At 44.8% G+C, this 14775-nt stretch overlaps 1 long non-coding RNA gene across 2 annotated transcripts; it reads right to left on the bottom strand.

The window, feature by feature from the left end:
- Positions 1-2803: 2803 nt before the first annotated feature.
- On the bottom strand, positions 2804-6813 carry LOC119301798. 2 transcript variants are annotated; one of them, XR_005147187.1, is made up of 4 exons: positions 6380-6813; positions 5312-6140; positions 3966-4036; positions 2804-3096 (listed from the first exon to the last, which is right to left on the bottom strand). It is a non-coding gene; the product is annotated as an uncharacterized LOC119301798 (long non-coding RNA). The 2 variants fall into 2 exon arrangements; XR_005147186.1 differs by having other exon boundaries at positions 2804-3044; positions 6380-6812.
- Positions 6814-14775: the final 7962 nt, after the last annotated feature.

The following is a 14775-nucleotide window of genomic DNA, read 5'->3' as shown; positions in this document are numbered from 1 at the left end:
CATCTTTTGATGAACATGCACCAAAATAGAACAGGTTTGGTCAATGGCACATTTCATAAAAAAACAGATATCACCTAGCTAGACGATAGAATATTATGGTGAATACCTATATATACAAAAAAAACTAATTATAAATTGGAACTGTACTACTAGTGTTAGGATCAAGAAGGAGAAGTGGATTTTGTTACTAAGAATTGTAGTTGGCTTTGAGTTCATACTAATTTCTTTTGATGACATGACATAACCTAACTGCAATGTCACAACTTATGCTATTGTCTCGCTACTCACTAAATCAATATATAGTCTACATTTGCGATGTTATTACCCACATCTGGGCTCAACTGTGATGCCTTCTACTCCCTTCGTTCTAAAATAGATGACTCAACTTGTACTAACTTTAGTATAAAGTTAGGTCATCTATTTTGGAACGGAGGGAGTAGTTGGCTAGGTGTTACCAATATTTTAAATAAATGGCAAGTTTCATGAGACACTTGATGCATATATATTTTTTCAAAACGGAGCAAAAGATTTGCCTCATCCATTAGTTAAGCAGAAAAGAGTTTCCCAATTAATTAATGGAAAAAGCCGGGCGAAAACCATACTTGATGCATATATATATATATATATATATATATATATATATATATATATATATAGTTGTGTAATTGCTCATGTACCACCCTTTGATCAAAACTTGTGTCATCGAACATGAAACAAAGCCTAATTACTCCTGGTATCTTCATGAATAAAATTCATTTTCTGCATGCATTTTATACCCAAGGAAAAGAGGGACCATAGTGCCATTTTTACTGATCGTTCACTCTAGACATACTGAATCACTAACACAAAATGTGTCAACTTAGTATGAAAACGTAGCAAATTTCATAGACACAAAAATTGCATCCAAGTTGTAGAATATAGGGAGAATATGCATACCATAGCTAGTTGATATAGAACAAGTAAACGAATGACAAGTTAAGCTAGATCACAGTACGTACCATGGTGCGGCGGCGGCAGTGTGCAAGTAGCGCGTGTAAACAGCGAGATGGTACCCATGGAAGCCAACCAAGACCATGAGCAACAGCCAATTGAACAACACGGCGAGGATAACAGACAGGAACATGATGGTAGGAGCGAGCGCCACACATGGGACCAGATAGGGAAGCGCATCCATCGGCCCAATAAGGAGAACTCCGTGCGTGAGATTACTAGAGGCATGGCATAACCAGAGGGCGGCATAGGGCCAGCCAAGGATGGAGAGGTTTAAGACAACATACAGCTCCTGAGTCATGTTCAGCCCGTAGATCATCACCGCCATGTACATGGTCCAGCCCACCGAGATGATGAATGCTTTCACGTAGACCAAGCGGGCGAGTTCTTTGGGTGTGTTCGTGCTAGGGCACGACGGCCGAGGCAGCTTGTCGATGCCCCGCTCGGTCCCCTTGTGCAGGCGGTGCAGGGCGATGGAGCGGCTGAGGTAGCCCGCGGCCCACACCGTGCTCCAGTGCAGGATGAAGATGGCGGTGCGAGGGCCGACGGCGGCGGCGGCGTAGAAGGCCAGCAGGGGGCCGTAGGAGAGGCGCACGAGGTCTGTGTAGAACCACCAGTCCCTCCAGATGAAGAGGGAGGCGAGGAAGGCGTATGAGCAGAGGGTGAGCGACATGACCCACACCTGGGAGGCTGGGACATCTCCTGCCCGTGGAAGTGCACCAGTAACACAGGGTGGGGACGGCCAAGGCCAGGATCAGCAAGGAGGACATGGTCACGAAGACGCGGATGATCACTGCGCGGGATGGCGACACTACAGGGAGTGGTTTGAAAAGGATGTGGGGGTTGCCGTGATCGCACTGTCGTGATGCACGAGCTCCGCGTGGTGCTACAGGAGCATCGACAATGCTGCAATGGAGCATCGCTGGGCCGCGTGTGGTGCTACGGGAGTGCAGATAGTGCTGCATTGGAGCATCGTCGAGGCCCCCATAGCATCACGGGTGCTACGTTGGAGCATCGTCATACCACCTGAGCACGGTGCTGCAATGGAGCACACCGATGTTGCACTGCGGGTTGTGGGGATGCCAGAGGCGATGCGGGGAGACATGGGCATGTTGGGGACGAAAGTGATGTCATGTGCTAGTGAGGTCCTGTCATCAAGGAGTACACGTGAAAATCAACGGTTTTCACGTGGTTGATCTTTGGATGATCTTTTTCTAAGATCAGCCGACTAACGCCTAGCAACTTCCTATTGTTAATCATACATATATTCAAACTCTACAAATTCACTCCCGGCAATTCTTTGTATAAATTTCACCAAGTCCCAATACATTAGAAGATTTCCTTTCAGTACTATCGAGCTACTTAGGGTTACTTATGCTCAAAGATCAAACCCAGAATAAGGTAAATCACAGTACATGTGAATTCTAATGTCCAAATTTGAAGGATCGTCAATTAACCAGGGGCATTTTAATCCTAAATTATTATCATATCAGTACCTCACATGCACACAAAAATGAACCAATAAAAAGGAAAGGATGGAGTATAAAATTAGAAGTATATTGTCATGCGGAGAGCTGAACAGTTATGCTCCACATATCCAACATCCAACACCGAACAGTGGAAGTACATAAGGGCATGTACAATGGTTCTATCTTAGCAATGACACGTAGGATAAACGATGAGGTGGAGGAGAGAGAAATCATAAGAAAAGGCTTGTCTTCTCTTATTTAAGAGAAGACAAGAGATGATCTCTTAGCACAATTTGTCTCACCATGTTTCTAGGAATAGCTAGTTATTGAAGATAAGGCTTAGAGATGACCCATTGTACACACAATTTTTTGTCATTTCTAAATTACATGCAAGACTTAAGATAAGACTATCTTATCAACCATTGTACATGCCCTAATATCCAACACCCCAAGAGTAGAAGTACATAATATCCCAATGCAAACACATAAAAAGTTGACTGTACACATTGTCTTGCATAGAGTTTTAAGGGGTCATCTTTTGATGAACATACAACAAATAATCTCCAGCCTCTCCATACTGTTGGTCTGCCGCACAAACAGACTTGGTCAAAGACACATTTCATAAAATAAGAAGCACCTGAGCACGAGAACTGACATGAGCACTACCGTCTAAACATAGTACTATAATATGATGTAGATAGCTGACAACAACATCTGTAGAATCTTAAGAGAAGAACACAAGCATTGTAAAACATATTCATTACCATCTTCTCCAAGTTTTCCAACGATTTAGAATCAAAGGACAAAATAGCAATTTACTAGCCTTGAAAAAAAATGGGAAACCGAATAATTATCGATAGTTCTATACATTGTCTAGTGTATGAATAAGTTTGGATATAAGATTAATAGGTGGGAAACCAATCAATGACCTGATTGAGTCGTTGGGAAATGGTAACTAGAAGAATCACCCAATTAACAGATCAATATATCCTATGACTAGAGATCAACACAATCTAATAACATTATTATGAATTTAAATTTAGTAAATTTTGGATTTATCTTTCTCACTAATTTGGATTTAATATTTTGGGGATGCTTTTCCAGAACACACTTTGCGGCTAAATTTAATTCACAATATCAAATTTTCATTATCTGATTTCGTCATTAAAGACATGGAAGATTTTGTTGTTCATTTACTCAACGTCATTATCCTGCTCTGCTTTCATTTTGTGATAACAAAATTAGTACTCCCTCCGTTCCAAAATAGATGACCCAATTTTGTACTAACTTTAGTACAAAGTTAGTACAAAGTTGGGTCATCTATTTTGGAACGGAGGGAGTACTATTTACTAGTACCAACTGGTAGTGGTATGCCTTGTTGCTTCAATCTCAATGTAAATTAGCTTAGTAACACTGAAACCATGCTCATAAAGATGGAAAATTCAGCAACTATACTTGGACTGCATTACTACATTCCAATTGCAAGATAATACTTCCATCGATTACCTTCTCCGTCTCATAAAGTAGCTGCGCAGCTGCACATATATCTTCAGTCTCCCTCAAGTGCTTTTGTTTCACTGCAAAATAACACTTTCATTGATTACTTCTTTGTCTAACCATACTTAGGGCAAAGCGACCTATCAATGTGATGATAAAGTTGAAGTTGTTACGATGCATTCAATGGTATTTTTTTTCCTTGAATAAGATTCATTTCTATGGGCATTCTGCTAAGACCAAGAGGACATATGCAATGTCATTTTGCAGTGCTATTAGTCTATAAACTACTCCCTCCGTCCCATAATATAAGACGTTTTTGCGAGCTAACATGTTCTATCAAAGAAGTGAAATTGTTGTCTCAAAAGAGAATGGTAAACACTGCATTATATATCCAGAGCTAATAAGGGTAACAATAAGAAAAATAATAATTGGATCATATATAAAACATATATCACCTAGCTAGCTAGTCGATAGAATATTATGGTGAATACCTATACAAAACTAACTAATTATAAATTGGAACTGCACTAATAGTGTTAGGGTCAAGAAGGAAAAGTGGATATTGTTACTAAGAATTGTAATTTCTTTTGATGACTTGACAAAACCTAACTGCAACGTCCCATCTTATGCTACTGTCTCTCTACTCACTAAATCAATAGTCTTCATACAAACCTGCATTATTACACTCTAATAGTTTGGTTTACTGCAAAACAATTATATATACTTCTTCAAACAATGCCTAAATGGAACTTGGTTCAGAACATACCATGGTGACCACACAGCTTGATAAACTAAAGGGGGAGAGGTGGTTTTTTCAACTTTTGTTAGCAGCAACACAGAGGGAGGAAGTAACACTGATGATCAATGTTACAAAGTTTTAGTGTTATATAGTGCCGTGATACACAATTGCGATGTCATTACCCACATCTGGGCTCAACTGTGATGTCTTCTAGTTGGCTAGGTGTTGCCAATATTTTAGATAAATGCATGAAGGTTGCATGAGGCACTTGATGCAGCATATAAATAGAGTTTACCCTTTGATCAAAACTTGTATCATCGAACATGAAACAAAGCCTAATCCTGGTATCTTCCTGAATAAAATTCATTTTCTGCAGGCATTTTACGTAAGAAAAAGAGGGGTCGTAATGGTATTTTTACTGATCGTTCACTCTAGACATACTGAAGACCATACTAAAGTTTCCCATAAAATCAGGCATTAAATCACTAACACAAAATGTCAACTTAGAAAATTTGACACAAAAATTGCATCCAAGTTGTAGAACATATGAAGAATACACATACCTAGCTAGTTGATAGAATAATTAAACGAACAAGTTAAACTAGATCACACATACCATGGTGCGGCAGTGTGCAAGTAGCGTATGTAAACAGCAAGATGGTACCCAAGGAAGCCAACCACGGCCATCAGCAACAGCCAATGTAACAATACCGATAACATAACAGGCAGAAGCAAGAGCGTAGGAGTGAACACGGCACATGGGATCAGATATGGAAGTGAATTCATTGGCCCCTTAAGGAGAACTCCGTGCATGAGATAGTTAGCGACATGGTATAACCAGAGGGTGACATACATCCAGCCAATGGAGGAGAGGAGTACGACAATAGACAACTCTTCAGTCAGCTCAAATCCGTAGATCGGCAACGCCATGAACATAGTCCAACCCACCGAGAGAGTGAGCACTCTGATACAGACCAAGAAGGTGAGTTCTTTGGGTGTGTACTTGCTATGGCACGACCGCCTAGGCAAGTCGTGAATGCCCCGCTCGGTCCCCTTGTGCAGGCGGTGCAAAGCGATGCAGCAGCCCAGGTGGCCCAAACCGTGCTCCAATGCAGGATGAAGATGGCGGTGCGAGGGCCGATGGCAGTGGCGGCGAAGTAGGCCGGCAGGGGGCCGTAAGAGAGACGCGCGAAGTCTGTGTAGAACCACCAATCCCTCCAGATGAAGAGGGAGGCATGGAAGGCGTATGAACACAGAGTGAGCGACATGACCCACACCTGGGCCATCTCCTGCCCGTGGAAGTGCACCAGTAACAGGGCAGGAACGGCCAAGGCCAGGATCAGCATGAAACCCATGGCCATGAAGGCGCGTATGATAAATGCACGGCGGATGGGGCTGAGCTTCCAGAAGGTCTCAAGCCAGTACTCCCTCCGGTCCTTTTTACTCTGCACATTGGATTTGCCGAAAGTCAAACTTTGCTAAGTTTGACCAAATTTATATTAAAAATTATTAGCATCTATAATATGTAATAAATATAATATAAAAATATATTTCAAGATGAATCTAATGATATTGGTGTTGTTATGTGAATGTCTATAATTTTTTATACAAATTTGGTTAAAGTTGGATGAGATTAACTTCGGTCAAACCTAATATGCAGAGTAAAAAGGACCGGAGGGAGTACTTGTTCACCGGTAAGATGCGGATGAGCAGTGCAAGGAGGACGGGGTAGTAGTACTGGCCAAAGCGGCCTGGCCAGGATGTCTTCACACAGGCACTTCCGGCGTGCGGCGGGTGGGTCTTGGGACTGGCGGCGGAGGAGTTCCCGTCGCTGGCACCGGTGGCCTTCCCCCTCTCGGTTTCTGTCTTGACCGGCGAGGCGCGGATGACGAGAGGGCCAAGTAGAGCTGCCCAAACCGGCCAAACCATGACGTTGCTTCCATGGCGGCGGCCTTCTCTTCGCCGACTTTGGCCTCCGTCGGCTGGATCTTGGGGATGGCGGAGGAGGAGTTCCCGTCTTCAGCGCCGGCGACCACTTTCGTCGGAGGAGGGGAAGCGGCCATGGGGATGGGCACAGCGGGTGGCGGCGGGCGACGGCTACTAGGGTTCCCGCACATCTATCAAATAATGGCCCAGGTGTCCTATGGGCTGCTGCTGCAGAGGCCGAAACGAAGCCCTCGGCCAGCCCATTCCAGCCCATTAATCTAGGAAGTTTGTTTTGTTGCGGAATCATTATCTAGGAAGTTAATGGACTGTACGCATGGAAGTAAGACGCTGCCCCATGCCAAAGGTGCATGGTGTATCCTTGGGGATTGCTGCTACGACGTTAGCAAAATGGATCCCTAGGAGTACTCCCTCCGTCTCAAAATTCTTGTTTTAAATTTGTTTAAAGACGGATGTATCAAATCACGTCTTAGTATTGAATACATTTGTATTTAGACTAATCTAAGATAAGAATTTTAGGACGGATGGGGTATTATTTTTTACAGTTTTATTTATACACGTGAAGCAGGGGTAATCATATCATGCATGCTTTCCATAGTTCAGACACCAAATGTGAGGATAATTTTGGAATTGCGTTCGCGTTCATAGCAAAGATGATCTTAATCCCATCTCATCTTATTATAGAGTGGTCTGCACCACATATATTTATACCGTTGCTCTTGACAAAACAGGTTTATACAGTCGAGCCAGCAAAAATTTTGGCGCCAGCTGGCCTGTCAGATGGTTTCTTGTTTACTGAACTTGACAGATATATCTGTTTTATAGGCCTATGATGTTGTGGCCTGACTGCATGAACCAATTGTGAAACAGCAGTTTGTTCTACATGCCTCCATCCTTGCATTAACTTGTTTGGTTTTCCTCCCTTAAAAAAAAACTTGTTTGGTTTTCCTGGCAATGAAAAATGTATGTGAATTGTAATAAGAATAAGACCGAGTGTTGCTAGTTAGACCTTTTGGAAAATGAGCTAGGCACAGTAACTTTTATGGTTGAAGGATCAATTATGAGTTGATAATTTGTTCTTCCATTAAAAATTGTGTTTCATTGTAAAGATTTTTCTCTATCCGTATACAGTTTAAGGTTCGAAAGCTCATCCGTCTTCCTGCATGTTAGTCTCCTTACGCTTAGCTTTTTTGTCAGACCTGACGGACAACCCTGTGTTGAGGCTCAAGAGTTTAATTTGGTCGGAAACATGTTCATTGCAGTTGTTGAAGAGAGATACAAAGATGAAGGTAACGCTTCTGTGTTTTGATGGCCTTGTTTTGATGCGGCGGTCAATGCACTAGAGACAATGGATTTTTTTTAAAGATAAAAAGGTAGCTCGAGGCCTACCTTATATTTCAAAACAGGCGCGAGCCTGAAGAGAGTACAAGTACATGTGCTTGTGTTGTGCACCCAAGTGCAAAGGCCACAAGCAGCCCAGGGTTAGAGAGAGGGAGGGGGACAGAAAGGAGAGTGAGAGGGAGAGAGCAACAATCCTACTAGCCTTCGATCATAGTAGCCCAAGATTGCAAAACCTCCCTATCCTGCTGCTTCGAAGCTCTGTTGCACCAAAGGCGAAGCAAACTGGCTGCATAGAACCTAAAAATAAGGCTCCGTCCAGTTTTTCTTGTTAAAGACTCGATTGTTCCTAGTGTGCCAAAGGGTTACCGCACAGGCAGCAAACACAACATTCCACTTGCGCTTGTCGTCCAGCTGAGCTGCAGCATGATATACGAAGTACTTAACATTAGGCGAGTCACGCGCCAGGGAAGCCAACAGAAGCTTCTCCCAAAGAGTATTGACATAGCGGCAACGCAGTAGCAAATGATCAGCTGATTCCATGGCCGGGCAGAGGTCACATCCAGCGTTGGGAGCAGCCATGGTCCAGCCTTTTTTCACCATGTTATCTTTTGTGTTCAAACGGCCCCAGAAGACCAACCACAGAAAAACCTTGTGCTTGATGGGAATGATGGGGTCCCAAATCCATGACTCGAAAGCCCACAGCACACCACGGAACGTGAGCAACTGATAGAAATAACACATGCTAAGCTGCTTGCTGGCGAGCGAGGGCACACGGGCATCCGAGTGCTGGCTGTTAGGAGTCACATTAGTAAGCAGTTGGTTGAGCTCCAAAAGTTCCCGGGCAGCCGTGTGGGATAAATTTGGCTGTAGCCGCACATTCCAGCTTCCTTCAGTAAATTGAGACCGAACGGAGTAGAATTGGTTGACGGCGAACGAGCACAGGGTCGGGAAAATATGCCTTAAGCATCCAGCGCCCAGCCATTTATCATACCAAAAGAAGACATGGGAGCCAGCCCCAACAGAGCAACACGAGGAGGAAATGACCAAAGGAAGGCAGCCCTTGAAGCCCTTCCACATGGCAGTGTCCTTGTAACCAGCCCCATGTGGCAGAGAACCCTGGCAGTACTGTGACGCAAACCAGCGGAAGCACGGGATATCAGAAGGCTGAGGAACCCTGGCTGCGAACTTGCAAAGCATAGCCTAATTATGAGCCTCCAAATTCCGTATACCCAAACCACCATTGCAGCGTGCTATGATGACTGAATCTCAGGCCACAAGGCAATGACCTCCCTTGACCTTGCTTTTACCCTGCCAGAAGAAGGCTCTGAGGATACCGTCCAGCTTACCCAAGGATTCTTTGGGCCATGGAAAGCAAGCCATGAAATAGCTAGGTAAGCCAGCCAGGACTAAATTAATGAGCGTCAACCTCCCCCCTCCCCCCCAGGGAGAGAAAAGTGGCCAACCAACCTGATAGACGGAGATCAACCTTGTGGATGACCGGCAGCAGCATACCATGCTTAATCGACATCCGGTTCCACACAGACAGGAACCAAAGTGCTCTTATAAAAATTGATGCTCAGCCCCGAGAACCCAGAGAAAGCAGACATGATATCCTTGATCACATTGGCTTGCTGCAGCTCACCTCTGAAGATAATCAGCATATCATCCGCATACTGCAAGACTGGGAAGAAATCGTCCGATCCGAGGGGGTACAGTAAGGTGCCATTCTGGAAATGCATACAGCAGAGCCGTTGGGGCACATTAGCAACAAGGATGAAGAGGTATGGAGACAGCGAGTCACCTTGCCGGAAGCCTTTCTTGGCAAGAATGGGATCGCCCAGTTCCCCATTAAGCAGCACTCTTTATCGACCCGTAGAGAGGAGTGCATGGACCCATTGAATCCACCGTGGTGGGAAACCCCTCGCTTCAAGCACTTGGGTGAGGCAAGCCCAGCTAACAGAGTCAAAGGCCTTTTGGAAATCCATTTTTAAGGCTATCACCGGCATTTTCCTTTTATGTGCAGTTTGGACCAATTCAGCAGCTAGAGCAAATTTTTCAACTATCGAGCACCCTCTCAAGAAACCAGATTGCAGCGGGTGCACCAAAGTGGGAACTTGCCTTTGCAGTTTGTTCGTTAGAACCTTAGACACAAGCTTGGGTGCGCTATGAACCAAAGAGATGGGTCGGAAGTCACGCATCTCCAAAGGTGTGTCTTTCTTGGGCAGCAGCGTGATGAAAGCTGTGTTAATGCCGTCCAGGGCCACCTCGCTGCCATGAAAGTCTGTGAAGAACTTGAGGAGGTCATCTTTGAGGAGGTGCTTGGAAGCCTTGTAAAATTCATTTGTGAAACCGTCGGGGCCAGGACTTCTGTTGGCTGGAGAAGAATCAATAGTCTGGACAACCTCAGCCCATGAAAACCCGTCAACAAGCTCAAAGAGGTCGGCCGGAGCGAACAACGTGTTGAGCGGAACCGTAGGCAAAGAGGGGGCAGGATGGCCCATGATGTCAGCAAAGTATCTGGTTGCAATGCTAAGCTTCTGGCTGTTTTGAAAATGCTGCACCCCATCATGGACAAGAACCCTGATGTTGTTACGGCGTGCCTGAGAGTTGGCAGCCGCATGGAAAATTTTCCAGTTCTCGTCGCCTGAGAGACAATGGATGATATTTGGCTATTTTATAAGGATTTCATACAGTTCTGTGTTTGCAAGATGTTTCAAAATATTTTTTCTGCTGAAAGATGAGAAATTGTCGCGAACAGTAAAACTAGCTCCAGTTTGTGCTGTAGAAATGGAGTATATGGCAAAAAACTACCATTTTTTAAAAAATTCAAAAAACTACCACAAAAATGGTGGGCTGTTCCAAAAAATCTAGTCGCCAAACAGTTACATTTTAAGTGGGTTTATGACACATGGGGCCCGTCCGTCAGGGTTTTGACGACCAGAGGCTAATGGCGCGTGGGCGAACGGCCGTTAGGGTGAACCGTTCTGCCCATGGTCAAGATGACCAAGCGAGTCGTCTCCTCCTCTGTTTTCCCCTTCCCCTCTATCCTCTCACTCTGTCTCCCTCTCCCGCGATGTCATCGGCGGTGGCGAAACCAGTCGACGGTGCCACTGTACGGGGGAAGGTGGAACCATGGATGGCGGCAGAGATTTTTCGGAAGTGGATAACTGGCTGGGCAGCGACAACTTTGCAATGCAGCCGTCGGCGCCATAGCAGACACATACTACGACGCCACAGGCTACACCGCCGTCGCCGGAGAATCAACAGTTCTCGCTTGAGTACAAAGCTGGCAGGGCTCTTGCTAGCACCGTCGTCGCGGGTCTGGCTAACTCCCAGCGCTGGGCCTCGGCATTTGGAGGGATTGAGTAAGTCTATTTCTTCTCTACATCTACTATTGACTGACGTGGCTTGAGACTGCACTGGTATTTCCCCAAAGAGGAAGGGATGATGTAGTACAGCTACGGTAGGTATTTACCTCAGTTATGAAATCAAGGTTATCGAACGAGTAGGAGAACCAAGCAACACTATGTAAATTGTACGTGCACACAAAGAACAAAAACTTGCAACCCAACGCGTAAGAGGGGTTGTCAATCCCTCGGTAAAAAGATAGATTAAATATGCAAATAAAACACGAAATAAAAAATGCAAATAAAAAATGCAGCAAAGTATTTTTGGGTTTTTGGAATAATAGATCTGAAAACAAAAGTGATGAAAAATAGATCAGAAAGCAATATGATAAAAGATAGACCCGGGGGCCGTATATTTCATTGGTGGCTTCTCTTGAGAAAATAGCATATGGTGGGTAAACAAATTACTGTTGGGAAATTGATAGAATATCAAATAATTATGATGATATCCAAGGCAATGATCATTATATAGGCATCACGTCCAAGATTAGTACACCGAAACGATTCTGCATCTACTACTATTACTCCACACATCAACCGCTATCCAGCATGCATCTAGTGTAGAAATGGAGTAATGCAATAAGAACAGTGACACGATGTAGACAAGATCTATTCATGTAGGAATAGACCCCATCTTGTTATCCTTAATAGAAACGATACATACGTGCCTCGCTACTCCTTCTATCACTGGGTAAGGACACCGTAAGATTGAACCCATCACAAAGCACCTCTTCCCATGGCAATAAAAATCGATCTAGTTGGCCTAACTAAACCAAAGATTCAAAAAAGAAATATGAGGTTATAATTAATCATGCATATAAGAGATCAAAGAAGACTCAAATAATATTCATGGATAGAGATCTGATCATAAACTTGAACTTCATCAGATCCCAAAAAACACACCGCAAAAAGTCATTACATCAAATAGATCTCCAAGAGACCATTGTATTGAGAATCAAAGAGAGAGAGAGAGAGAGAGAGAGAGAGAGAGAGAGAGAGAGAAAACCATCTAGCTACTGCCTATGGACCCCGTGGGTCTATGGTGAACTACTCGCACATCATCGGAGAGGCACCAATGAGGATGATGAACCCCTCTGTGATGGTGTAGATTGGATCTCGTGGTTCTGGAACTTGTTGTGGCCGAAATTGTGTTTCGTCTGCTCCCCTAGGGTTTCTGGAATTTCTAAGGATTTGTAGAGCAAAGAGGCGATGGAGGATACCCTCGTGGGCCCCACAACCCATCAGGGCGCGTGAAAGCACAAGTGCTCCCTGAGTGATTTTGGTAATTAATGTCAACATATCTCTTGTTGGACGAATACTTTTATCTAGTATATTTTAGAAAGTTCAGCAAAGGTGCGGCATGGACAAGAGGATGTGGAACCCCTTCAAGAAGCTAAGGACAAGGATTGGCAAAATCTCAAGACTCTACATTTTCATTTCAGTGATCCAAGATCACATTGAGTCCATAGGAAAGCCAATACTATTAAAAGGGGATGAGGTGTTGCTTAATGACTTGCTTGCTCAAAGTGCTTAGTGATATGATCCAAAACCCTCAACCACTATCTCATTTCCACATATGTCCCAAACCAAAAGTCAAACTCGGCCCCACCGATTTGATCTATCCGGCGCCACCGAGTTCACTTGACATAGCCATTGCCAGAAACCCTAATCAATTCGGTCTCACCGATGGGATCTCGGTCTCACCAAGATGGGCTTGCAAACTCTCTATTGCCTATTGCAATTATCTCGGTCTCACCGAGATATGCAATCGGTCCCACCGAGTTTGCTTGACCAACTCTCTACTTTGCTTATTACCAAAATAGGTGTCACCGAGTTTGTATAAGTCAAACCGAGTTGAGGTTTTACCCTAACCCTAGCATATCGGTCCCACTGAGTTGATCATATCGGTCCCACCGAAAACTCTAACGTTCACATTTTAAACCATATCGGTCTGACCGAGTTTCTTGATTCAATCCCACCGAGTTTGGTGAATTGTGTGTAATGGCTAGATTTTGTTTGGAGGCTATATATACCCCTCCACCCATCCTCCATTTGTGGAGAGAGCAATCAGAACGTGCCTACACTTCCACTACTCATTTTCTGAAAGAGAACCACCTGCTCATGTGTTGAGACCAAGACATTCCAATCCAACCACAAGAATCTTGATCTCTAGCCTTCCCCAAGTTGCTTTCCACTCAAATCATCTTTCCACCATATCGAAATCTATGAGAGAGAGTTGAGTGTCGGGGAGACTATCATTTGAAGCACAAGAGCAAGGAGTTCATCATCAACACACCATCTATTACCTTTTGGAGAGTGGTGTCTCCTAGATTGGTTAGGTGTCACTTGGGAGCCTCTGTCAAGATTGTGGAGTTGAACCAAGGAGTTTGTAAGGGCAAGGAGATCGTCTACTTCGTGAAGATCTACCCAAGTGAGGCAAGTCCTTCATGGGAGATGGCCATGATGGGATAGACAAGGTTGCTTCTTAGTGGACCCTTCGTGGGTGGAGCCCTCCTTGGACTCGCCCAACTGTTACCCTTCGTGGGTTGAAGTCTCCATCAACATGGATGTACGATAGCACCACCTATCGGAACCACGCCAAAAATCTTTGTGTCTCCAATTGCATTTGCACACTCCAATCCCATCCCTTTACTTTCTTACAACTTACATGCTTTACTTTCCACTGCTCATATACTCTTGTCATGCTTGCTTTAAATGTATTGTGAATGTTTAAACTGTTGGGGAACGTAGTAATTTCAAAAAATTTCCTACGCACACGCAAGATCATGGTGATGCACAGCAATGAGAGGGGAGAGTGTGATCTACGTACCCTTGTAGATCGACAACGGAAGCGTTTGGTTGATGTAGTCGTACGTCTCCACGGCCCGACCGATCAAGCACCGAAACTACGGCACCTCCGAGTTCTAGCACACGTTCAGCTCGATGACGATCCCCGGACTCCGATCTAGCAAAGTGTCGGGGAAGAGTTCCGTCATCACGACGACATGGTGACGATCTTGATGCACTACCATCGCAGGGCTTCGCCTAAGCACCGCTACAATATTATTGAGGACTGTGGTGGAGGGGGGCACAGCACACGGCTAAGAATATGATCACACGGATCAACTTGTGTGTCTAGGGGTGCCCCCTTGCCCCCGTATATAAAGGAGCAAGGGGAGGAGGCCGGCCGACCCCTATAGGCGCGCCAGGAGGAGTCCTCCTCCTAGTAGTAGGACTCCTACTAGGAGGGGGAAAGAAGTGGGGAGGGAGAGGGAAAGGGGGGGCGCCGCCCCCCTCTCCTAGTCCAATTTGGACCAGCGGGGAGGAGGCGCGCAGCCCACCTCTGGCTGCCCCTCTCTCTCTCCACTAAGGCCCATATGGCCCATTA

Source organism: Triticum dicoccoides, chromosome 5A (assembly GCF_002162155.2).
Source record: "Triticum dicoccoides isolate Atlit2015 ecotype Zavitan chromosome 5A, WEW_v2.0, whole genome shotgun sequence".
Lineage (NCBI taxonomy): Eukaryota > Viridiplantae > Streptophyta > Magnoliopsida > Poales > Poaceae > Triticum > Triticum dicoccoides.
This window is presented reverse-complemented; position numbering and strand designations above follow the sequence as displayed.